This window comes from Heptranchias perlo, chromosome 18, assembly GCF_035084215.1.
Source record: "Heptranchias perlo isolate sHepPer1 chromosome 18, sHepPer1.hap1, whole genome shotgun sequence".
NCBI lineage: Eukaryota > Metazoa > Chordata > Chondrichthyes > Hexanchiformes > Hexanchidae > Heptranchias > Heptranchias perlo.
Genome location: NC_090342.1, coordinates 7,877,578 through 7,902,239, shown reverse-complemented (window position 1 = coordinate 7,902,239; position 24,662 = coordinate 7,877,578). Strand labels below are relative to the sequence as shown.

The window sequence follows — 24,662 nt, the reverse complement described above, 5'->3', positions numbered from 1 at the left end:
AATATTCCCATTTTTTTGTATCTCAAATCGGAGATGCCGTCTTTCGGATGAGAAGTTAAACCGAGACCTCTCAGGTGGAAGTAAAAGATCCCGCGGCAATATTTCAAAGAAGAGCAGGGGAGTTCTCCCCGGTGTCCTGGCAAATATTTATTCCTCAACCAGCATCATTAAAAACAGCTTATCCGGTCATTACCACATTGCTGTTTGTGGGATCTTGCTGTGCGCAAATTGGCTGCCGCGTTTCCTTCAAAAAAGCTACTTCATTGGCTTTGAAGCACTTTGGGATGTCCTGAGGTGGTGAAAGGCGCCATATAAATGCAAGTTCTTTCTTTTTTCTGCTACCGACCGATCTGGGTGTTCAGATCGAGGAACACTACGTATAGCCCTCTCCAAACCTCCAGGCCTACAGAGTTCAAACAGAGCGAAGCTGCAAGTGAGAAATATGAGGACAGATAGGGCTGAGTAGCCTGGGTTTTGAGGACCAGACTGACAGGACTTGGGTGGGGGGATGTGGGACGGGGAGGAGGCCCTGGGTGGGACGGGGGGTGCATGGGAGGTGGGCGGGAGGGGTTGGGCTGAGACCCGGGGCTGTAGGTCAGAGACCGGTGAACTAAAGAATGCGGATCAGGACAAAAGCAGTTACATTCACTTGCAAATAAATGTATTTGCTCTTGGAAGCAACATGAATGTAAGAGTCACCACACGTGACTCTCTATCAATGAGGCAGCCATGGAGAACATTGGTAACCAAGCAACGCCATAATTGGAATCTCATATTTGGAAGCAGCAGGGAGATGAAAGGACAGTTCGATTAAACCCGTGCATCCCGACATGCTGAAATTTGCCATTTCATAAGGCCTCTGGTTACATAGAATCTGAAACAAAACACCTTTTGTTGCAAACTGGATCCCTTCCCTCACCCTTGTTATCAGCTGATGTGTTGTGCAGGATGGGGCTGCTGCATTATGTCTGAGGTGTTTCATTTATTTCTGCTTGTAACCGCACGAAGCATGACCCATTTCCAAATACTAAACAACAGCTGCAGATCCCATTCCTCGTCCTCTTTGGTAACATCCCCCTTTTCATCAGAGAATTAATCTATCGTCCTCCAAACCCATTCCAGGGATGAGGATCATCAATTATGTGGAAAGACTGGAGAAGCAGGGATTGTTCTCCTCAGAGCCGAGAAGGTTAAGGTGGAGATTCAGTAGAGGCGTTCAAAATTTTGAGGGGTTTCGATAGAGTAAATAAGGAGAAACTGTTTCCCCATCCCCCACTTCCTTCACCCCGCCATTGGCGGCCGTGCCTTCAGCTGTCTAGGCCCTAAGGTCTAGAATTCCCTCCCTAAACCTCCCTGCCTCTCTACCTCTCCCTCCTCCTTTAAATTATGCCTTAAGTCCCACTCCAGGGACTTGAGCACAATACTTTGGCTGACACTCCAATGTGCTACTGAGGGAGTGCCGTCTTTTGGATGCGACGTTTAACCGAGATCCCATCTGCCCTCTCGGGCGTGCGTAAGAGATCCCATGGCACTATTTGAAGAAGAGCAGGGGTGTTTCCCCGGTGTACTGGCCAATATTTATCCCTCATCCAACACCTATATCAGATTATAATGGTCATTATCTCATTGCTGTTGAGGGACCTTGCTGTGCGCAAATTGGCTGCTGCGTTTCCTACATTACAACAGTGTCTACACTTCAAAAGTACTTCATTGACTGTAAAGTGTTTTGGGACGTCCTGAAGTTGTGAAAATTGCTGTATAAACACTAGTTCTTTCTTTCAAATATTCTAGAATAGGTTCTGTAATCCTTTCATAATGAATATTTCCACATCTTGATTGTCTTCTGACAAGTTTACTAACAAAAAAGGACAAGCTAGCATGTGGTGAGGACAATTTTAGACCTTCCAACAACCTTTGCTTGCCTTTGGATCCGGCATGTTATTTTCAGATCTGATGACTGAAATTCTTTCTTGCTCCCCACTCCATCCCTAACGCCCTCTGACCTTTCCACTTCACCCCTCCCCCTCCCCCCCCCACCTCAATGAAAACCTCCCTTAAATGACTTCTTTGTCCTCACACAATATTAGAATCTTTCCAACGGGAAAGTTCATTTCCCAGCTTGTGATCTCAGCTCTCATACACGAGAAATGATTCCAAAACACTGGCCCTTATCGGAGCCTCACTAGGTAAAGAGAAAGAAAACTCTGGAGGACTTCATTGAATTGCAAATAGTCCCATCATTGATACAGCATTGTGTGCATGCAAATTGGAGTCTCTATAATGCCAGAATGAAACAATGATATGAACTGTACACACAACGAGATGGAAAAATTGCCCCATTATTTCCTTTTTTTAAGAGGTTCAAAAAGCTCAGATTGTTCCGACAGATATTATCTGAATATGCATTTTGCATGAATACTTGCAGTTGGAATTATAACTCCAAGTAGTACGCACACTAAATGGCATGATAGTTACCACGGTTCAAAGGAATTCTTCATACCGTTAAACGAGAAAACTCATGCTTGATTGTGTCATAGAAACATAGAAAATAGGAGCAAGAGTAGGCCATTCGGCCCTTCGGTCCTGCTCCGCCATTCAAAATTATCATGGCTGATCGTCTAACTCAGTACCCTGTTCCCGCTTTTACCCCCTATCCCTTGATCCCTTTAGCATTAAGAAATATATCTATCTCCTTCTTGAATACATCTAATGACTTGGCCTCCACTGCCTTCTGTGGTAGAGAATTCCACACTCTGAGTGAAGAAATTTCTCCTCATCTCGGTTCTAAATGGCGTACCCCGTATTCTGCGACTGTGACCCCTGGTTCTGGACTCGCATGAAAACATTGGGTTTTATTTAAGGCGTGACTGTTATTTATGCTTAGACGTTTCGCACAAAGCCACTGAACGAGTAAAGACTGTCTGAAGTATACTTCCGGTGTTTGTCTCTGCTTGTCAGTCATTGCACAATGACCGTTTAGCCGTAAAATGATCGTCATCCATTGAAGGCATTCCCTGGAGAAACAGGAGGCACACACCATAAAGAGTCTACCACCCCACAGGGACCACGAGGAGAAATTCAAGGCCTGTCTTCTAACTGAGGGACCCTGAGGACAAATCTAGATACACCACGCGCCCCTCATCTCCCTTACCCGTCCTGTTTTAACCACCCACCGGTGAGATTACAAACATGCCCCGAATGCTAAGGACGGTGCGGAATGATACAGAAAACAGGACAGTTCATTGAATAATCGCCACAGTGATGTACCAGTCAGCTAGATGCCTATTCGATCCCTGATTCTACATCATTACAGGTACAGCAACCCAGAAAGAGTCCTCCAGTATCATCTGAACAATGACTTTTACTGATAAACATTGTGAAGACGCTGCTGCCAAGATTGAATTGTGAGAGGGGGAGTTCTTAAAGGAACAATTGTCCAACAAACAATGCATAAAAGCAACAAACTTAAACTGCAGGTTTGTTTTACTCCAGTTATTAATGTCAGCGGGAAGGTCAATGTGAGTATAAAACAGGGAAACGCATTTTACACTCATGATAGCCCAATGATGAAGGCCCTGGTCTATGGGAGTAATTCTAATATCTGGTGATAGTGTAAAAAAAAACAGATATTGGATCGGCCGCCCGTTATACACCTCTCCCGATTTATGTTTCCAAAACAAAAACGCACACACGCGCACACAGGCGCACGCATGCACATACAGGCACACGCATGCACATACAGGCACACGCATGCATGAGGATGCACACACAGAGGCACACACACACAGGCATACGTATGCACACACAGACGCAGGCGCACGTATGCACATGCATGCACACACACGCATCATCTGTGTGTGTATGCATGCATGCACCTGTGTGCATGCACATATAGAGGCACACGCATCCACACACACAGGTGCACACATGCACATTCACAGATGCACACACACACATGGGCCCACACGTGCACACACACATACAAGCACACACATGCACACACACACTGATGCATGCACACACAGAGACAAACACATGCACACACACATGCATGCTCAAACATAGGCGCACACATGCACACGTACAGGCATACACATGCACACACAAAGGCACATGCATGCACACACACAAGCACATGCATGTGCATATGAATGCACAGATGCACACACACAGGCACACATATGCACCACACAGGTGCACACATGCAGATACAGGCACATGCATGCACACACACAAATACACACGTGCACACACAGGCACATACAAGCACACACAAGTGCACATATGCACATGCATGCATACACATAGGCACACACATGCACAAACACATACATGCACACACACAGATGCACATGCATGCACACACAGGTGCACACAAACACACACAGGCGCATGTATGGACACACATGCATACACATAGGTGCACACATGCACACTCATGCACTCATGCACAAGCACACACAGAGACACACACATGCACACACGCACAGGCACATGCATTCACACACACAAGCACATCCATGCGCCTACACCCGCACTGGTGCACACACACACAATCACACACACTGGCGCATGCATGCACACACACACACAGGCACATGCACACACACACAGGCACATGCATGCATACAGACACAGGTACATGCATGCTCACATGCACACACGCACAGATGCATACACACATGCACGCAAAAGCAACTGCCTAAATAGTTAGCTTGTGCTTAAGTGCACACACTTTGAGTGACCACAGAGGATTGCCAGCATCTCATCCACTCAACTGAAAGACCCCCCCAGTACATGAGATGACATGCCCGAGGGACACCTGCTCCTCTCTGTCGAGAGTTCTCAGAACATCACACCACGATGTTAACTCCCAGGCAGAAGGCGATGGGGGTATCACGTGATGGAGGGTCAAAGGTTAAAAATGAGTAGGCCATAGAGAGAGAGTGAAAGGTAATCCCACAGCTCTGTAGCACGGGTCAGGAAGGAGAAGGTCAGGCAGGCGCTGTTACATTTCCCAGCTGAGCCTGTTTTAAGGACACGGGTGCAAATCAGACTTAGAACAGCTCTGACAGGTACCTGTGTCTGTGCTTTTCTGTGAGGGGGATGTCGGTGATTGAAGATGTGAGGTAGCGATGAAATATAACGAGGGAAGGATTCGCTCCACATACACGTTAATAAAAAGAGAATAACAAAACAAACTTGCAAATGCAGGGAAGCTGAAATAAAAGCAGGAAATGGTGGAAACGCAGAGCGGATTAGTCAGTAGCTGTAAAGAGAAAAGGAGAAGTTAATGTCTCGGGACTAGACTTGGGCTTTTTTTCTTTAAGAACACAGGGACAGGAGGAGGCCATTCAGTCCCTCGAGCCTGTTCTTCCATTCAATTAGATCATGGCTGATCTGTATCTTAACTCCAACCACCTGCCTTGGTTCCGTAACCCTTAATACCCTCACCGAACAAAAATCTCAGTTTTGAAATGGTCAATTGACCCCCGGCCTCAACAACTTTTTGGGGGGAGAGAGTTCCAGATTTCCACTCCCCTTTGTGTGAAGAAACGCTTCCTGACATCACCCCCTGAACGACCTAGCTCCAATTTAAAGGTTATGCCCCCTTGTTCTGGACTCACCCCAACAGAAGAAATAGTTTCTCTTCTTTACAGATGCTGACCGACCTGCCGAGTGTTTCCAACATTTTCTGTGTTTTTTTTCTTTTACTGACAAATAAATCCACAGTTCCAAACCGCCAAATACCAGGCTCACAAATGATCAACACTGAGAGCCCTCTAATCCGGGTGAAGAAAACATGAAAAAAAATTGAGACCGTGAAAAGGACAATTTCTGATCTTCTTTCAAACCCCGAAACCACAATAGCAGCAGAGAAACTATTTGAGCTGCAGCTCTGGAGGATCATTCTTAACCTGCTTTTGTTTGCGTGCAGGTTCAGGAATCGTGGGGTCGAGTTTAATCCTGAGCGGTTTCCAGATGGGCGGGAGGTGGGGTGAGGGGGGGAGGTGGGGTGAGGGGGGAGGTGGGGTGAAGGGGGGAGGTGGGGTGAGGGGGGAGGTGGAGTGAAGGGGGAGGTGGAGTGAGGGGGAAGGTGGGGTGGGGTGGAAGGTGGGGTGAGGGGGGAGATGGAGTGAGGGGGGTGGGGTGAGGGAGGTGGGGTGAGGGGGGCGGTGGGGTGAGGGGGGAGATGGAGTGAGGGGGGTGGGGTGAGGGAGGTGGGGTGAGGGGGGGAGGTGGGGTGAGGGGGGCGGTGGGGTGAGGGGGAGGTGGAGTGAGGGGGAGGTGGTGTGAAGGGGGATGTGGGGTGAGGGGGGAGATGGGGTGGGGGGAGGTGGAGGCGGGAGATGGGGTGAGGGGAGGGAGGCGGGGTTGGGGGGAGGGGGAGGTGGGATGAGGGGGGAGGGGGTGAGGGGGGTAGGTGGAGTGAGGGGGGAGGTGGGGTGGAGGTGGGATGAGGGGGGAGGGGTGGTGGGTGGAGGGGGGAGGTGGAGTGAGGGGGGAGGTGGGGTGAGGGGGGAGGGGGTGAGGGGGGGTGGGGGTAGGTGGAGTGGGGTGAGGTGGGGTGGGGAGGTGGGGTGGGGGGCAGGTGGGATGAGGTGGGAGGTGGGGTGGGGGGGAGGTGGAGGGGGGAGGTGGGGTGGGGGGGGAGGTGGGGTGGGGGGCAATGCAAAAAACCCGCTCTCGCTGGCCTGAGTTTGAGGTCCAGGTTACTTTAACATTCCAGGCCTACACTTGCCAACTCTGGTTGGACGTATTCCTGGAGGTGTCATCACATGACCTCCTGTCTCCAACTGCCCCGCCCCCAAACTCTCGTCATTGGTCGTCTGACATGTCCATGCTCGCAGCGCACTGCCTTTCACCAGGTTGGTACCGGGGCTAAAAGGGTTTCATTATGAGGACAAGTTGCACAGACTAGACTAGTATTCCCTTGAGTTTAGAAGAATAAGGGGTGATCTAATTGAGGTGTTTAAGATGATTAAAGGATTTGATAGGGTCGATAGTGAGAAACTATTTCCTCTGGTTGGGGAGTCCAGAACAAGGGAGGCATAACCTTAAATTTAGAGCTAGGCCGTTCAGGGGGTGATGTCAGGAAGCATTTCTTCACACAAAGGGGAGTGGAAATCTGGAACTCTTTTCCTCAAAAATCTGTTGAAGCTGGGGGTCACTTGAAAATCCTGGGTCAATGGAGTCAAGATACAGATCAGCCATGATCTAATTGAATGGCGGAACAGGCTCGAGGGGCTGAATGGCCTCCTCCAGTTCCAATGTTCCTATATTCCCCCACCAATTGGAAAGCGTAGAGACTCTTCATTACCCGATTGGATAATTCATGACTGTCAGTCACACAGCCATTTTCCCCATGGCCAATATTTTTATAACTAATAAATAAAAATGTTCAATGAAAATTTTTTTAAAACAGTGTTTTTTATTGCCTCTATGATTTTTCTCCCCAGGTGTTTGCTGCCAGCAGTGTCCTGGAGATTAGCCTTTAATTCCTGGAGACTCCAGGGTAATCCTGGACAGTTGGCAACCCCTGCCTGGGCCTCATCTGCCGAAACGGGCGGCCAGCGCTATGGGATGGGTCGCCAGCAATCCGGTAAGTCGCAGGGAGGAGGGAGTGGGTTTCGAGAGGTCCTTGCGGGAGGGAAGGGTGGTAGTGGTGGGGGGGTTGCGTGGAGGGAGTCCGGGGCAGAGGGGGAGGCCTGGACTTTCCATGGACTCCCGACCCCACAAAGGAAAGTTTTAGACTTGCCATGGGAGGGGCTGCTTCTGTCTCCAGACCAGCCTCAGGCCCGCTGGCCAAATCATTCATGAGCCAGCTTTAGACGGCTGCCTCATCCGCCTGCAGAACCCAGTACGTTAAGAACCGCAATGGCGCAAAAGGGTCAGGGTATGAGCGGAAAAGTAACCTCCCTGTTCTAAAATGGCCTGGTTTTGGCCGGACGGGTAGGCTTAAACATTGACTCCATTATTGCAAAGAGTTCCAACAACAACAGCAATAACTTGCATTTATCTAGCGCCCTTAACATAGTAAAATGTCCCAAGGTGCTTCACAGGAGCGATGATCAGACATAATTTGACACCGAGCCTCATAAGGAGATATTAGGACAGGTGACCAAAAGCTTGGTCAAAGAGGTAGGTTTTAAGGAGCCTAATAAAAGAGAAGAGAGAGGCGGAGAGGTTTAGGGAGGGAATTCCAGAGCTTAGAGCCAAGGCAGCTGAAGCCATGGCCGCCAATGGTGGAGCGAAGGAAATTGGGGGTGCGCGAGAGGCAATAATTGGAGGAGCGCAGAGATCTCGGAGGGTCGTAGGGCGGAGTTCAAATATGACGAGGAGGTTGCTGTGCGCCTGCGCTGAGGGCCTCACAGTGGCTGTCACCAGGACAACCTTTTTACTTTTTTTGTTCCAGGCTTGTTGTAAAGCCCAAAGCACCCAGCAGGACAGCTCTTTAAATTTAAAGTGAAATGGCTTCCGATTGGTGTTTAGTACAAGTGAAGATTTTACTCCAGCCCTACAACCGTCCGAGATCTCTGCGCTCCTCCAATTCTGGCCTCTTACGCATCCCTGATTTTAATCGCTCCACCATTGGCGGCCGTGCCTTCAGCTGCCTGGGCCCTAAGCTCTGGAATTCCCTCCCTAAACCTCTCCACCTCTCTCTCTCCTCTTTTAAGACACTCCTTAAAACCTACCTCTTTGACCAACCTATCCTAATATCTCCTTATGTGGCTCGGTGTCAAATTTTGTTTGATAATCGCTCCTGTGAAGCGCCTCGGGACGTTTTACTACGTTAAATGCACTATATAAATATAAGTTGTTGCTGTTGTTATTGTTTTAAAAAGTGCAATACTTAATCCAGAAACGAGAGCAGTAATCTTGGGGCCTGGAGGGAGGGACAAGAATGTGAATAAGAACCTTTGCAATTCCAAAACAATGATTGCACAAAGAGCAGCTCAAGAGTAAAATGAAAGCAAGAACTTGCCTTCAAACAGCACCTTTCATGACCTCAGGATGAATCATAGCGCTTTACAGCCAATGAAGTATTTATTATGAAGTGCCGTCACTGTTGCAATGTAGGAAACGCGGCAGCCAATTTGCGCACAGCAAGATCCCACAAACAGCAATGTGATAATGACCAGATCATCTGTTTTCGTGATGTTGGCTGAGGGATAAATATTGGGTGGGAGAACTGGGAGAACTCCCCCACTCCTCTTCGAATAGTGCCATGGGATCTTTTACACCCACCTGAAAGGGCAGACAGGGCCTCAGTTTAACTTCTCACCTGAAAGATGGCACCTCCGACGGTGCACAGGAGTGTCAGCCTAGATTTTATGCTCAAGTCCCCGTGGTGGGACTTAAACCCACAACCTTCTAACTCAGAAACAAGAGTGCTACCCACTGAGCCGAGGCTGACACTGCATGCACTGTAGTGAAAGGAGTAAATGCATTAGGGTTGTGTTTGAAGCTAATCAGACCCACCTTGCAAAGAAATGCTTACCAGCAACAGATGTGCGAATTCAATTTTCAACGATTGTGAGGTAAGACAACTTAACAGCTTCTTCGCATTACAGGTCAAAGCAGTCAACGGGGGGGGCTGAGTAACACATTAATGGTGCTTACAGATGTGATGGATGCATCTGCCTCCTCAGTCACAGTCGAAGCTTTCTGTTATTAAATTATAACACACTGGGAAGATTTACCTGAGTGAGTCCGTGCCAGGATCGGGCAGGATCAGACTGACTCCTGCGCAACCAGCTCCATTTTTTAAGGAGCTTTAAGAAAGAAAGGACTTGCATTTATTTAGCACCTTTCATAGCCTCAGGGGGCACCTTACAGCCAAGTAAGTACTTTCTTGAAGTGTAGTCACCGTTGCAATGTAGGAAACACAGCAGCCAATTTGTGCACAGCAAGATCCCACAAACAGCGATGAGATAACGACCAGATAATCTGGTTTAGTGATGTCAGTTGTGGAGTAAATATTGACCTGAAAGCCGGAGAGAACTCCCCTGCCAAGGGGAGGGTCCTCAATATAACATCTCATTCAAAAGATGGCACCTCCAACAGTGCAGCTCCCCCTCAGTACTGCACTGGAGCATCAGTTTAGATTTTGTGCTCAAGTCTCTGGAGTGGGGCTATGAACGACCACGACCTTCTGACTCAGAGGCGAGAGTGCTACCACTGAGCAACAGTACTTCTATATTAGCTCCATAGCACCATTTCTACTGCCAATGTCAATTGTCTAGCAATGTAACTGGTTTGATTTGACCAGCTGATGAAAAGCTTTTCCTTCTTTTTTTTTCTCATAAGAATACAAGGACCGTATTTTGTAATAAACACCCATGGCACAGTGGAACAAGCATTAATGCAATGGCCTGGGCTACTGAACTTTTGTCCAGACTTCTCAAGCAGTACGAAACAAGGCCAAGTGTGGACCTGAGCTAGTCCCTGAATGTTGACAGGCGGAGAGGACAGTACGAGTTTCACGTCCTAGGAGCGAGATTACAGTCAAGCGTGTGTAATTAAAACCAGATCAACGTTTAGAGGGATGAGAAAGCAGTCTGAAAGTTAGATCAAGAGCAAAAATATTGCGGATGCTGGTCAATTAAAGAAACAAAAGATGGGTCTAGAAGAGCTGAAAATGGCAGGAGCAGAACCATTACCAGCGCCTAACCGTTTAGGCACTTTACAATCTTGTAAAGCAGGTGCTGGTAACCAATTCTTACCAATCCTCTTGCCTTGCACCATCATCCCTTTCGTTATTTAAGCACCCCCGCCCTCCACCCTATCACAGACCTTCCCCTTTGTTCTTTCCTCCCCTTCCCTTCCTCTCCCCCCACCTTTCCCTGGCTCTATCCTTGCTTAAGAACTGTTATATCTTTAACTTCTTCCAGTTCTGACGAAAGGTTACCGACCTGAAACGTTAACTCTGTTTCTTTCTCCACCGGTGCTGCCCTCACTTGCTGAGTGTTTTCCAGTGTTTTCAATGTTTAAATCTGAAAGCTGAAGTGGCCTCGTGGAATTATGTGAATGGCGGTCATTCTGTAATACTCGCCCCCCCCAGCTACAAGACACCTATTGGGGCCGTCTGGTGATGCTGATAATGGTGATCAATACCTGTTCTTTTCTTAAAGGGGTGAAGCTTTGCGTTGGGAATGTTGTAAAATCTATCCCATAATATACGTGCAGTCTTATCCAGGCCTGACCTGACTCCCCATGGGAATTACAACACGGAAACTGGCCGTTCAGCCCAACCAGTCCATGTGGGTGTTTATCCCCCACATGAGCACTAGTCCTGATCCCAAGTGCCTGCCCTGTTCCCATATCCCCTTATTCTCCTTTTCTTTCAACCGCCTACCTACCCTATCCTTAAACGTTGACCTGGTCTCTGCTTTGATCACTAACTCAGGTAGTGCATTCCACAGCCTCACAACCCTCTGTGCATAAAAACAAAAGTTCCACTTGCTCTCTGTCCTAAGGAGGTAATTTTCAAATAAATAACAAAAAAAAATTGTTAAATTCGTACCAGAGTCGACACTGAAAAGCAATACATTTGAAGAGGCTCTTTTGTGTTTGTGAAAAGTGTAGTTTTATATTTAAAACACATTTGACAGTCTTTGAATGATGGAAGAGATTAGTGTGTGATATCTACACTGGCCAGAGTCCAATACACAAAAGAAAAATGGATAGATTAGCAACAATGGTAATGAAAATGGGAGTGTGCAGAGCAAAATGATGCAGTGCATGAAAAATGACCCCTATTATTGTACGTTTAGCCAGACTCTCACTGGCATAATGAGGGGATTATAATGGATTTTGATAAGTGACACGCTTGACAGATATGTACTTATCTGGAGTAGATTGCACCATTCACCCCAGAGTTTTAGAAAAGGCAGCAGGTGCAGTCATGCAATACTGAAGATCTGTCGGACAGAGGGGCAGAACATGGGTCTCCTCTCCCCCCCCAACCCTCTCTAATCCGTCTAGACAATCCGTTCCCAGTCTCACAGGGCAACATCTGGTCACTTCCCCAAAAAACGGAAAGGTCCTTCAACCCATGCTGCTCACGTGAACTCCCCCAGAGACTAGGTTTTAGAGCAACCTTGAGAGTGATCCGCCAGCAGGTCAGCCTTCTTGGGGCACTTGGCACGTGGGTGATGGATGGTGATTATACTGCCCGGAAGAAGGAAGCCCACAAGCTTTGGAGATAAGTGCATGGCTGGTTGGATGATGGGGAGGGGCGCTCTGGAGAATGTGCATTTTTCCATGTTGTGCTTTTCTCTTAATTCCTTCTGGGGATGTGGCAAGACCAATATTTATTGCCCATCCCGAGTTGCCCTCGGTGATGCAACCAAGAGGCTTGCTAGGCCACTTCAGAGGGTAGTTAAGACAGTGTAGGACCGGAGACACATATAGGCCCAGACCGGGTAAGGACGGCAGGTTTCCTTCCCTAAAGAGACATTAGCGAACCAGTGGGGTTTTTACGACAATCCGGCAGCTTCATGGTCATTTTTACTGATACCAGCTTTTTATTTGTGCCCAAATTTTTTTATTCAACTGTGTTCAAATTCTCAAACTGCCACGGTGCGATTTGGACACACATTCTGTTAGGATATTAGTCCAGGCCTCTGGATTACTAGTCCAGCAACACAACCACTACACCACCGTACCCTCTTACTGCACTAACTAAAACCCAGTGCTCAAAAGTAAGGGACAGCGTCCCTTTAACAGTACCCGTCCAGTCTGGCACCAGAGAAAATCCCAAGGGTCAAAGGTTGGTCTGGACCACTAATAGTCACCGGTCACTCTGAAGGAGCAGGCAGTAACTGGGCAGCAATCCTGCTGTCACAGATAAATGGTCTGTGCGAACAAGCAATGTAGGCATTAGCACATTATTCAAACAAATACAATTGGGTTTAAGAATCAATTCAGGGGAAATTCATCACAGCTTGTTATCTCTAAAACCTTGGTGAGACATAAAGTGCGTTGGGGAGAAAAGTAATCACTCTGCAACATAAAAACTCATAATCAATAAACAGGCCCTGACTTTTGCTAAACCTTATCTTGCTCTCCGCTTTGTTTCTCTCTCTCTCTCTCTTGCCTTGAATGAGCCGATGTATTTGAGCAGAATGGACTCAGATGGCTTCATCAGATTTTTCCGGAACCTTCCGACGGCCTTTAATCAAAGGCCTTGCAATGCCCCAATCTCAGGTGGCGAATCGTTTTCACAAATCAGCTCCGTTCCGCTAAGGAATATAGCGGCTAATCATCCAGGACCGTTACCGGAGAGGAATCAGTTCACAGGACTGAAATGTGTCTCTGCAGCGATATGTTTTTGCAAGTGCGTTGTGACATACTTTTGGCATTCTATTTCCTGGGCTGGTGCGCACTACATTAAGCCATATGTGTGTTTTGTCAATCGTGTGCGAGATTAACATGAGGTTTACATGAACTGCAAATTGCATTTAAATGCATTGGAATTAGCCACATGGTGGGGTCCACTTGTTATCAAAATTCTGGCTATAGCTCCAAATAAAGAAAATAATCTTAAATCCTATTAGTTACCAAGCAACAAGATTAAATACTTTTTTTTGTTATCAGCACACACAGTTGTGGTGATTATCAGAGAGTATCAATTAGTGAAATGTTTGTTTAAAACTAGATTCTGGGAGATGGGGCCTCTTGTGAGCAGACTCCCAGGCACTTACATCGTGGAATCAGGCCCTTTCATTCCAGCAGCAGAACTGTAGATCCATAAAAAGTTTTAGAACTATAGCATCAATAGTAGTGTGCGAAACCATGAGGGGTTTTGATAAAGAGTATATCAGGAGGAACTAGTTTCCCACCGGCCAGAGGGTCGGTAACCAAGGGATACAGATTTAAGATGATTGGAAAAAGATCCTTTTCGCTATTTTCTCGAGCTTCCGCCCATCGATCCCGCAGCTTGGAAAATCAAATGTTTGACTCGACGGACAGCTTTTCCATCTATGCAGCTTGCAGACAAAGTAAAAAGTTCTCACCCCCATCATGTAGAAGTTACAAGATGGAAACAGGCCATTGTCAGGCCAATCTTGAATCTATGGCCCCCCCCACTTACGGTTCCTGACCCCTTGACTACTGGAAACAATCAGCTCCTACCGACCCTGGCGGTTCCCACCTGATAAAGCTGCTTCATTGGCCCGAAATTCATGATTTCAATTCGGAGGTGGTTGATTTGAATGTTTTTTTAACGTCTTTATTAGGATTTGGATTAGGTGTAATGCCTCCAATCGTCACGGTCAAAAAGAAACCTATCGTCACTTGCCGTCTAGGTCTATGGATGTTGGCCTACTTGGGTCAGGCACCGTGGGACTGTACCCCAGCAGGAGTGTGTGCTTTCGGGAAGAGTGGGGGGGGGAGAGGAAGATGAAGATTAGGGTAGTATTTCTTTTCCCAGAGAGTGGTCACAATGTGGAACGCACTACCACAAGGAGTAGTTCAGACGAATAACATAGATGAGTTTAAGGGGAAACTAGATAAGTACGTGAGGGAGAGAGGAATAGAAGGTTAATTTGATAGGGTGAGATGAAGAGGGGTGGGAGGAGGCTCGTGTGGAGCATAAACACCGGCGTAGACCAGTTGGGTCAAATGGCCTGTTTCTGTGCTGTAATTCTCTGTAATCTTTAATAATCTGCTTATAAATTCGAACAAGTAAAAAAAAATAACCACAGAAGGTACCTAGCTGCTCGAAAAGACTGCTTGGATGACACAGCACCCTGAAAGGGTTAAAATCCGTGCACTGCCGGCAGGATCTTTCGTTCTGCCTTCTGTTTGGATGATGTTGGCACAGACCACCTTCCAGTGGCTCTGGGCGAGTGGTCCCAAAAAATCGAGACATGTTACAAAATATGCCGATCATTTCCAGCAGCACCTCATATCAAGACTGCAGTACCAGCAACAGCTGTGTGATTGGAAGATCAAACAAGATTAGAACTGGGTTTCAAACTTACAGCTGCTGCCCTACTTTTTTGGCATATGTTTACTTACCGTCTTTATCTTTGTTTATCAGTGCTGGAAGTCCTCTGTTAACCTTTCATGCAGCAGGGCCTCTTTGCAAGTCAAACTACATTTTGTTCGCAGCCCTTATTTGCTCTGAGAGGTGTCTTGCACCCTAGACTGCGCTCGCTTGGTTCCACTTTTCCCTTATCGAGCACAGCACCAATGACCTTCTCCTCACACCCTGCAGAGTAAAGATAACCTCAGGCTTTTCTCCAGTACCAACCTTAAAAACCCTCTCCCCTGCCCCCCTCCGCCCTCACCTCCAACGACAAGTGGGAAGAGCTCATGAACTTCTTCGTCACTAAGATTGAGACCACCTGTTCAGCTGCTCTGCCGCATCCCCCGCCTCCCCTCCAGCTTCCCCTAGCCCACCGAGCCAAACCTACCCCAGAGCTGCCACCTGCCCTCACATTTTCTAATTTCCTCTTCTATCTCCCCCCCAATATCCTCTTCAAGCTCATCTTGTCCATGAGACCAATCCCCTACTCTGTACTCTCTTGACCCCATTTCCCCAGGGTGGGGGTGCGCACCGCCATCTTGTTTAAAAATAACACCAAACGCTCGTTCATTCCAAAATGTAGATACTTTATTTTCACACATTTGCTGTGTTACGCGGAGTCACAAGCCTTGGTCACACGTGTCTGCATCGTGTAATAAATATCCTGTGTAAATGGAAAACAATTTTTAAGAGAACAAGGATACATCATGAACCCAATGATCCACAGAGTGATTGGGGTCCAATGTACAAAGGAGACTAGAATGCTACTGTATGGTATTAAGACCCGTGGGTGGTCAGTGGATGGTCAATTCATAAACCACTATTAACCATTACTTATACCATACTTAAAACCTAACATCAGAGTTTTTAATTGCAGAAGACTGGGGGCGGGGAGGGGTTCCATTTTCACCCCTTTCTCACTCTGCTTTACTTTGTGGATCTCGTTCTGCAGCCGATCCTGGAGCTCAAACTTTGGATCCAGGTATCGCTGGGATCTGGCTGTAAATGGGTGGTGTAATCTCCAGGACCATGACGTGTATCTGGTTCTCCTTCCATGGAGCAAAAGCACCAGACTTAATCCAGAGTCACCGATGGCCATAGTTGACATGTGGCACCTTCCTCATCCTCCTTAACCTCCCTGCAGCCTTTGACATGGTCGATCAACACCTCTCCTCCGTTGTCCAGCTCAGTGGGACCGCCCTGTCCTGGTCCTGCTTTTCCCTATCTGAGCGTAGCCAGAGCATCTCTAGCAATGGCTTCTCCTCCCACCCTGATTCATCCTGGAGAGCAAAGGTAACCTCTGGCTCCTTTTCTCAACTACCAACCATCTCCTTAAACCCCTCTCCCCTGCTCCCTCCGCCCTCACCTCCAACAATAAGTGCGAGGAGTTCATGGACTTCTTTGTCATTAAGATTGAGACCATCCCTTCAACTGCTTCTGCCTTCCCCTTGCCCACCAAGCCAAACATCTCCCAAGGTTCCCTCCATGCACCAGCCCTGAACCCACATCATTTTCTCTCCTATCTCCTCTTCCAGCTCATCTTGTCCATGAGACCCATCTCCTACCCCTCTTAATCTCTCCTTTGGCATGGGATCGATTTTTTTTTACTTCTTCTGTGAAGCTTCTTGAGATGTTTCTCTAAAGTAAAAGCTCTTTATAAATTCAAGTCCTTGTTGTTGTAGGGCCTTGTACAAGAGTCAATTAAACCCATCTAGTTACATAGAATTGCATAGAATGTACAGCACAGAAACGGGCCATTCGACCCAACTGGTCTATGCCAGTCTATCCTCCTCCTACCCCTCTTCATCTAAACCTTCTAAGTTGATACTTATTTTTAATTCCCTAAACCAATCACTTTGGACTGAGAGGAATCCGTTTGCCCTTAGCCCTTAGGCCCCATATCTTTGTGTCGAATTGTACAGCCTCTGACTGTGCTTCTTTTGGATTTTAAATTGAATCTGCCTTTACATCCAAGGATTTCGATCACACATCATTTTAATCCAAAGAGAAAATCAATCCTGATCTTCTGGTGATAATAACGTTTTATCTAAACAAGGTTACAGTTTCTTTTCCCCTCTCAGTTTATACAACATAGCTGATAAGAGCTGCATTTTGTGAAGTGATTTTGTATTCATACGTATGAAAGCTTGAAAGACAATCGATTTTGAAAATGTTTGTGTGCTCTTAAACTATGAAGGAGAGTATTTTTGAGACATGAACCTTTTTTTGTTAAGGGATTGTGGTTATAGTACAATGACAGTACATGTTGTGGCTTTTAGCCTGCCCAGCTGGTCAGATTGTTTCAAAAGCACTCTGAAAAAAGCTGAGAGTGATTAACAAACATTCAGCAATTAGGTCAGAAGTAATTGGTCTATGTCTTTTGTCTCCTGCTCCTTGTACAAACATTTACATTGTGCACAACAGAAACCTGTGTTTCAGGTTTGAATAAAGTTTCTCTGCGGCTAACAATGCAAGAAAGACTTACATTTATATAACATCTTGGCATGTCTCTCAGAAACACCCTGAGGCACTTCATTTATCAGGTCATCAGTTTTTCTCTTGTCATCCGTGCTACTTGATGTCTTCATCAATGTTCTAATATCTCCTTATGTGGCTGGGTGTCAAATTTTGTTTGATAGTCGCTCCTGTGAGGGGGCCTTGGGACGTTTTACTACATTAAAGGTGCTATATAAATGCAAATTGTTGTTACTAGACCAGTAACATAGCCACTTACACTACCTTATCCAGTGCTTTGAGTTTAGTTACCCTGCAATTTTATGCAGAGAAGGGCCTGATAAAAATAGGTTCCTGTTTTCTTGATTATAAGTCATTGATCCAAATTGGACGGTCGGTTAATTAGAGATAAATAAGCCAGAGAGACTTTATGGTGGTCAGAATTGAACGGTCATGTAAAGGGTAATATTCAAGGACTTTTGACCTGCTCAGCAAATCTCAGTGGAACCACTCGGCTCCAGACCTTGATCCAGATGTCCGTGCGATAGCTGAACACCAAGGCAACATTTGGCTAAGTTTGGTACCAAGGAGCCCGAGCAAAACTGGGGTCAATGGGATCAAAAGGAAAACCCTCCAGTAGGTGGAGTCATACCTGATACAAAGGAAGATGGTTGTGGTTGTCAGAGGCCAGTCAGCACAATCCCAGAACACCGCTGTAGAAGAGAACCATCTCCAGCTACTTCATCACTGACCATCCCTCCATCATAAGGTCAGGAGTGGGGCTGTTCGTTGACAATTGCACAGTGATCAGCTCCATTCACAGCTCCATTGATCAAGCAAGAAACAAGGAAATAAAATAAAGGAAGGAAGAAAGATAGAAAGACAAGAAAAAAAGAAAAAGAAACAGACTTGCATTTATATAGAGCCTTTCACAACCTCACGACATCCCAAAAGCACTTTACTGCCAATTAAGTACTTTTGAAGCTTTCAGCCAATCAGCTTTCAGTATGTAAATGCAATTGACTGAGGGCTCTTTGTCGATCTGTCCCATGTAATGGTGGAAATAAACCACCGATTTAACTAATGGTGGAAATAAACCACCGATTTAACTAATGGAGGAAATAAACCACCAATTTAACTAATGGTGGAAATAAACCACTGATTTAACTAATGGTGGAAATAAACCACCGATTTAACTAATGGAGGAAATAAACCACCGATTTAACTAATGGAGGAAATAAACCACCGATTTAACTAATGGTGGAAATAAACCACCGATTTAACTAATGGAGGAAATAAACTACCGATTTAACTAATGGAGGAAATAAACCACCAGTTTAACTAATGGAGGAAATAAACCACTGATTTAACTAATGGAGGAAATAAACCACCGATTTAACTAATGGTGGAAATAAACCACTGATTTAACTAATGGAGGAAATAAACCACCAATTTAACTAATGGTGGAAATAAACCACTGATTTAACTAATGGAGGAAATAAACCACCAATTTAACTAATGGAGGAAATAAACCACTGATTTAACTATTGGTGGGAATAAACCACCGGTTTAACTAATGGTGGAAATAAACCACCGGTTTAACTAATGGAAGAAATGAACCACCAATTTAACTAATGGTGGAAATAAACCACCGGTTTAACTAATGGAAGAAATGAACCACCAATTTAACTAATGGTGGAAATAAACTATTGGTTTAAGAAATGGGGGGTATAAACCACTGGTTTAACTAATGGAGGATATAAACCACTGATTTAAGTCGCCCAAAGTCCTCTGTCAGCCTGTGCTCATTCTGTGCCAATGATAAAACTGGCTGTGAGATCTTTAAGTTTAAACAATAATGTGAAAACAGCCCTTTTCACTTATAGAACCAGAGGAGTTCACAGTGAAGAAGCACCCATCGGGAGTAAAACCCAACTTTAACCGGGGGCAGAAAGCGGGCAGCAGCAGAGTGACTGCACACACTCTCCCATTTTCCTTTCCATTTAAGTCAATGTACTTGAAAAGGAAAAAATCTGCAGGGCTATAGGGAAACAGCGGTGCAGTGAGACGAATTGGATCACTCTTTCAAAGACCCGGCACAGGCTCGGTGGGCTAAATGACCTCCGTTTGCGGTGTAAGATTCTATGATTCTGCAGCCCCTTTGTAAGATGGAAGAAGGGCATCTGAGTTGGACTTCTGCCCATTGCTTTGCCCTTCCCTGATCCCGTCCCAAATCTCAGAAATAACTGGGGCAGGTGCCCAGACTGGTGATGCTTCAACCGAGGCAGTTACCTTTGGTTCCTGTACTCTGAACGGAACCAACTTCTGCTCACAGGAGGCATAATTCCCGGTGGGCCTAACGCCCAAGAACGCTCCCAGGCAAGTCCCTAAACTGTTGCCAGTATGTACAAGGGGGGAGGGTTGCAGAAGGGGTCTCCCCACACCACCCTGCCCTGATCCGGATTTTCAGCTTAACTTAAATGGGATGAACCCTAGTGGATCGGGGTTGTGCCCCAAACTGTGACCTCTGCCCCCGCAGGTGGAATTTTGACCCCGAGGGGGAGCGGCATTTCTACCCTATTATCTCCCACTTTTCCGCGTTAAATTGCTACCGCCATCCTGACTGCCCATTCCTCTAACACACGTCCTCCCAGAGTCTTGCAAAATCATCTACTTCAGTGTCGTCGGTAAATTTTGAAATTGTATTCCCTCGAGTAAAGGTGATTGAGGGGTGATCTGATCGTGATGTTTAAAATGTTAAAAGGATTCGATAAGGTAGATAGAAAAAAAAACTATTTCCTATGGAAGTAATTGAGCACATAATCCAGGCCATTCCAGTTCAGTACTGAGGGAGTGCTGCACTGTCGGAGCTGCCATCTTTCGAATGAGACATTAAACCGAGGCCCCGTCTGCCCTCTCGGGTGGACGTAGAAAAATCCCACGGCACTATTTTGAAGAAGAGCAGAGGAGTTCTCCCCGGTGTTCTGGCCAATATTTATCCCACAACCAACATCACTAAAAAAACAGATTACCTGGTCATTTATCTCATTGCTGTTTGTGGGACCTTGCTGTGTGCAAATTGGCTGCCACATTTCCTACATTATAACAGTGATTACAGTTCCAAAAAAAAGTACTTTGTTGGTTGTAAAATGCTTTGGGAAATCCTGAAGTCGTGAAAGGTGCTATATAAATGCAAGTTATTTTTATTCTTCTTCTGGTGAGGGAATCAAGAACAAGGGGACATAATCTTAAAATTAGAGCTAGGCCATTTAGGAGGGATATTAAGAAGCACTTTTTCACACAAAGGGTAGTAGGAATCTGGACTTCTCGCTCCCAAACAGCGGTGGATGCTAGGGAACAATTGGAGCTTTCAAGACTGAGATTTTTATTGGATAAAGGGTATCAAGGGATATGGAGCTAAGGTGAATAAATGGTGTTGAGGTGGAGATGATCTAATTGAATGGCGAGTCAGTACGAGGGGCTGAATGGCCTTCTCGTGTTCCTGTGTTCCCGTACCCAGGTCCAAATCATTTATATAAAAGTGGACCCAGCACTAACCCGTGGGGTGCACCTCTTCCAGGCCTTGTTAAACTGAGCAACCGCCTTAATCTTAGCTTTTGCTTCCTGACAATCAACCAACTTTCTATCCTCGCTGCTACATTTCCTCATATACCATATGCCTGGTTTTTTATGACAAGCCTCCTGTGGGACATCTGATCAAACACCTTCTGAAAATCCATTTACTGTGCTTCTTTTATCAATCCGTCGACTTCCTAAGAAAAACTCAAAATTAAATTTGTCAAACACAATTTACCTTTAATAAATCTGAGCTGACTGCCCTTGATTAACCTGTGAATTTCTAAATTCTCACTCATTTGATCTCCAATTACAAATTCTAAGGCTTCGATTTTAATTCCTTGGCGGGAGTCAACACATTTTTGTTAGGCAAGGGTATTGAGGGTTACAGAACCAAGGCAGGTAAATAGTAACATAGGAACAGGCCAGACAGCCACTCAAGCCTGTTCTGCCATTCAATTAGATCATGGCTGATCTGTATCTTAACTCCATCTACCCACTTTGGTTCCGTAACCCTTTGGTTCCAGATTTCCATTGACCTGGAGTTAAGATACAGATCAGCTATGATCTAATTGAATGGCGGAATAGGCTTGAGGGGCTGAATGGCCTACTCCTTCTCCCATGTTCCTTCCTCTGCTGACCCCGGCTCCTCTTGCTTCCCTGCACTGGGCTTGGGTTAAAATTGCAGTTAGACCCCAATGATGTCATCGGAGCCCGATCTGCATATTTAAAGGAGAACCCCACTGCCTTCTGCCGGGTGTCCCGCCCGCTCAGAAGAGCAGGTTAAGATTGCAACCCGTGGGAAACCAGTGGGATCGGAGGGGGTAAGTCGCTGCGGACGTCTTAACTGCCCGCCCGCTGGTTTCTTCGGGTTAAAATCAGCCCGTAAGTGTCTGCCCACAACTGACGTTAGACCGACTGGTCTATAGCCACCTGACCTACCCGCTCTATTTTTGAACAGAGGTGTTACATTAGCTACCCTCCAGCCCCTGGCACAATTGGCATCGAGTAAGGATTACCTATGATCTCACTGGAACTTAGGTAGCAACACCCAGTGAGAACACCATTCCCACCAATAATTACATTATTGCTAACAATGGATCCCTTGCCAATTAAATGAACAAGATATATTGTACCGCCACATTCTTGATCAAACTGCTTCCCTCCCAGTTTGAGCTCTCATCGTACAATCGATCGCTCCCACCAGAACTGTTTACCTTCTCTGTCTCACTCATTAAGAACATGCCCCCATCATCCCTGCCACCGTTGCAGGTCTGAGATGTTTTCCCATGAACCTCGCCTATCTTTTCTATGTTATCTTTATAATCTCGATTGTTATTCTTGTTGCCCGCAGCACAGTAGAGATAGATTTCAATCGGTGAATTTCACTTACATTGAACGCACTCTTTGCGCATGTTATTTTTACACAAGGGTTCACCCATTTAAAATAAACAGCTTAAACTCATAAGGACACAGGAACATAGGATCAGGAGTGGGTCAATCAGCTCCTCAAGCCTGTTCCGCCATTCAATTAGATCATGGCTAGTCTGTAACTTAACTCTATCTACATACCTCGGTTCTGTAACCCTTAACCCTGACAAAAATCTATCAATCTCAGTATCTCCTCAGGTACTGTCCCCCTCCCCTTCAAATTTGCCGTCCTCTCTCCCGCCCTTCGTGGAGGGGCCAATATCAAGGCCATTATATAGATATAGACCTGGTTCACGATCTAACTGGCCCCAATGGCGGGCAGAAGAACTGAGGCTGGATTGCCGTCTTTGGAGAGCACTAGTAGAAGGGCACTCATCCCTCCAACTCTACCCCAATCCCAACCCATTTCCCAGGGTGACGGGAAGTAATCGAATACGAGCGGTTGGTTCCCGACGTGATTCCTGTCAATGGCCAGTGCCCAGCTGCAAAAATCCCGGGAAGTGCCGGGGATTTAAGGGAGCAGAAGAACCTCGAAGATCAAAGAGAGCCTGAAGCCTTGTAGGCCTCGGCAGAGGTCCACGCCCACGCGGGTAAGGGAGTCTGGGCCTATATGGAGGGGGAAGAATGCCTCTCCCCTACCCCCCCCCTTCCCATTGCATGAACTCGGAACCACTACCGCCACAATCCTGGGTCTACCGACACCTTCCGTGTGGTTGTCCCAGGATGTGGCGGTAACTGGGGCAGATGGGAGGCAAATGGGCTGAGGAGCCCTGTTCTCACCGCTATTCGCATGCAGTGGATGGAGAAGGGGTGGACAGCAGGGGTCAGGGGGAAGGAAATTGAGACTGGGGCATGAGTAGGCCTCACCACCTGATAGTGCTTCATTCCACACATGCCCCCATTTGTACATCAGCTGTGGCTCAGTGAGGAGCACTCTCACCTATGAGTCTGAAGGTTGTGGGCTCAAGTCCCCACTCCAGAGACTTAGACACAAAATCTAGCCTGGCACTTCCAGTACAGTACTGAGGGAATGCTGCACTGTTGGAGATGCTGCCTTTCAGGTGAGATGTTAAACCAAGGCCCCGTCTGCCCTCTCAGGTGGACGTAAAAGATCCCACGGCCACTATTTCACTGAAAAAAAATCAGATTATCCGGTCATTGCTGTTTGTGGGATCTTGCTGTGCTCAAATTGGCTGTTGTGTTTTCCTACATTACAACAGTGGCTACATCTCAAAAGTACTTCATTGCTTTGGAATGTCCTCAGGTCGTGGCAAGTGCTGTATAAATGTCCCAGTTTTTGTACTGGATTGTGGAGAAGATTCCAGCTCCTGGAGAAATAGTGAACTCAGAAACATGAGCGGCAGCAAAGATCAGATGGCTCCTGCACAGAGGACTTTGTACACCTGGTTTTATGAACGGCATTGACTGCACCTCCCACTCTGAAAATCTAGGGCTTGCACAATGTGAATCAAATTATGGAAATGATCATCAAACTCTTAAACTTCTCAGGCACCTGGGTAAAATAAATGATGTTGACAAGGCACTGATTATTATTTGTTTCTTTTAATGCGATCGTGCACTGAAGTTTATGAACGCCTGTCTGAATCTTTGAATCTTAACAACTTTTAATGGGTACCAGTCTATTGGAACCCATCCAGTGAACTATCATTACAGAAGATCGGTGCTTCACAAGTAGTAATTTTGTTTGTACAAGGAGGTTTTAGAAGCCAGTTCCCTCGCTGGAGGGTGCAATTTACATTCTTGTTAATCTAGAAAGACCTTAGGAGTACTTATCTTAAGAGCAGATGTTGCAGAAGCTGAACGAACAGTAAGATTGGTTTCTTCAAAGGAGCGTCCGTTCCATTAATTGCTGATTAATGTTGACTACGAATGACTAGGCTTTCACAAAACACACTGGGCTAAATGTTTCAGAAAGTCTGGTCCTGGGACAGGAGCACAGATCAGAGAATCGGGGGCAGGGGGGGTGGACAATGTGTCCTATTCACACTGCTCCCGATATTACGATCTGTGCTCCTGTTGAGGAAGAACCCACATCGGGAGCAGTGTCTCCGAAAATTAACTATACTGCCGACCGTGGCTCGGTGGATAGCACTCTCACCTCTGAGTCAGAAGGTCATGGGTTCAAGTTCCAACTCCAGAGACT

General features: G+C 46.4%; 1 long non-coding RNA gene across 1 annotated transcript; it reads left to right on the top strand.

Moving 5' to 3' along the window:
• The first annotated feature begins 4,986 nt into the window (after nt 1-4,986).
• LOC137334937 (uncharacterized) lies at nt 4,987-24,031 on the top strand. The gene is made up of 3 exons (XR_010966270.1): nt 4,987-5,075; nt 7,461-7,603; nt 23,763-24,031. It is a non-coding gene; the product is annotated as an uncharacterized lncRNA (long non-coding RNA).
• Nucleotides 24,032-24,662: the final 631 nt, after the last annotated feature.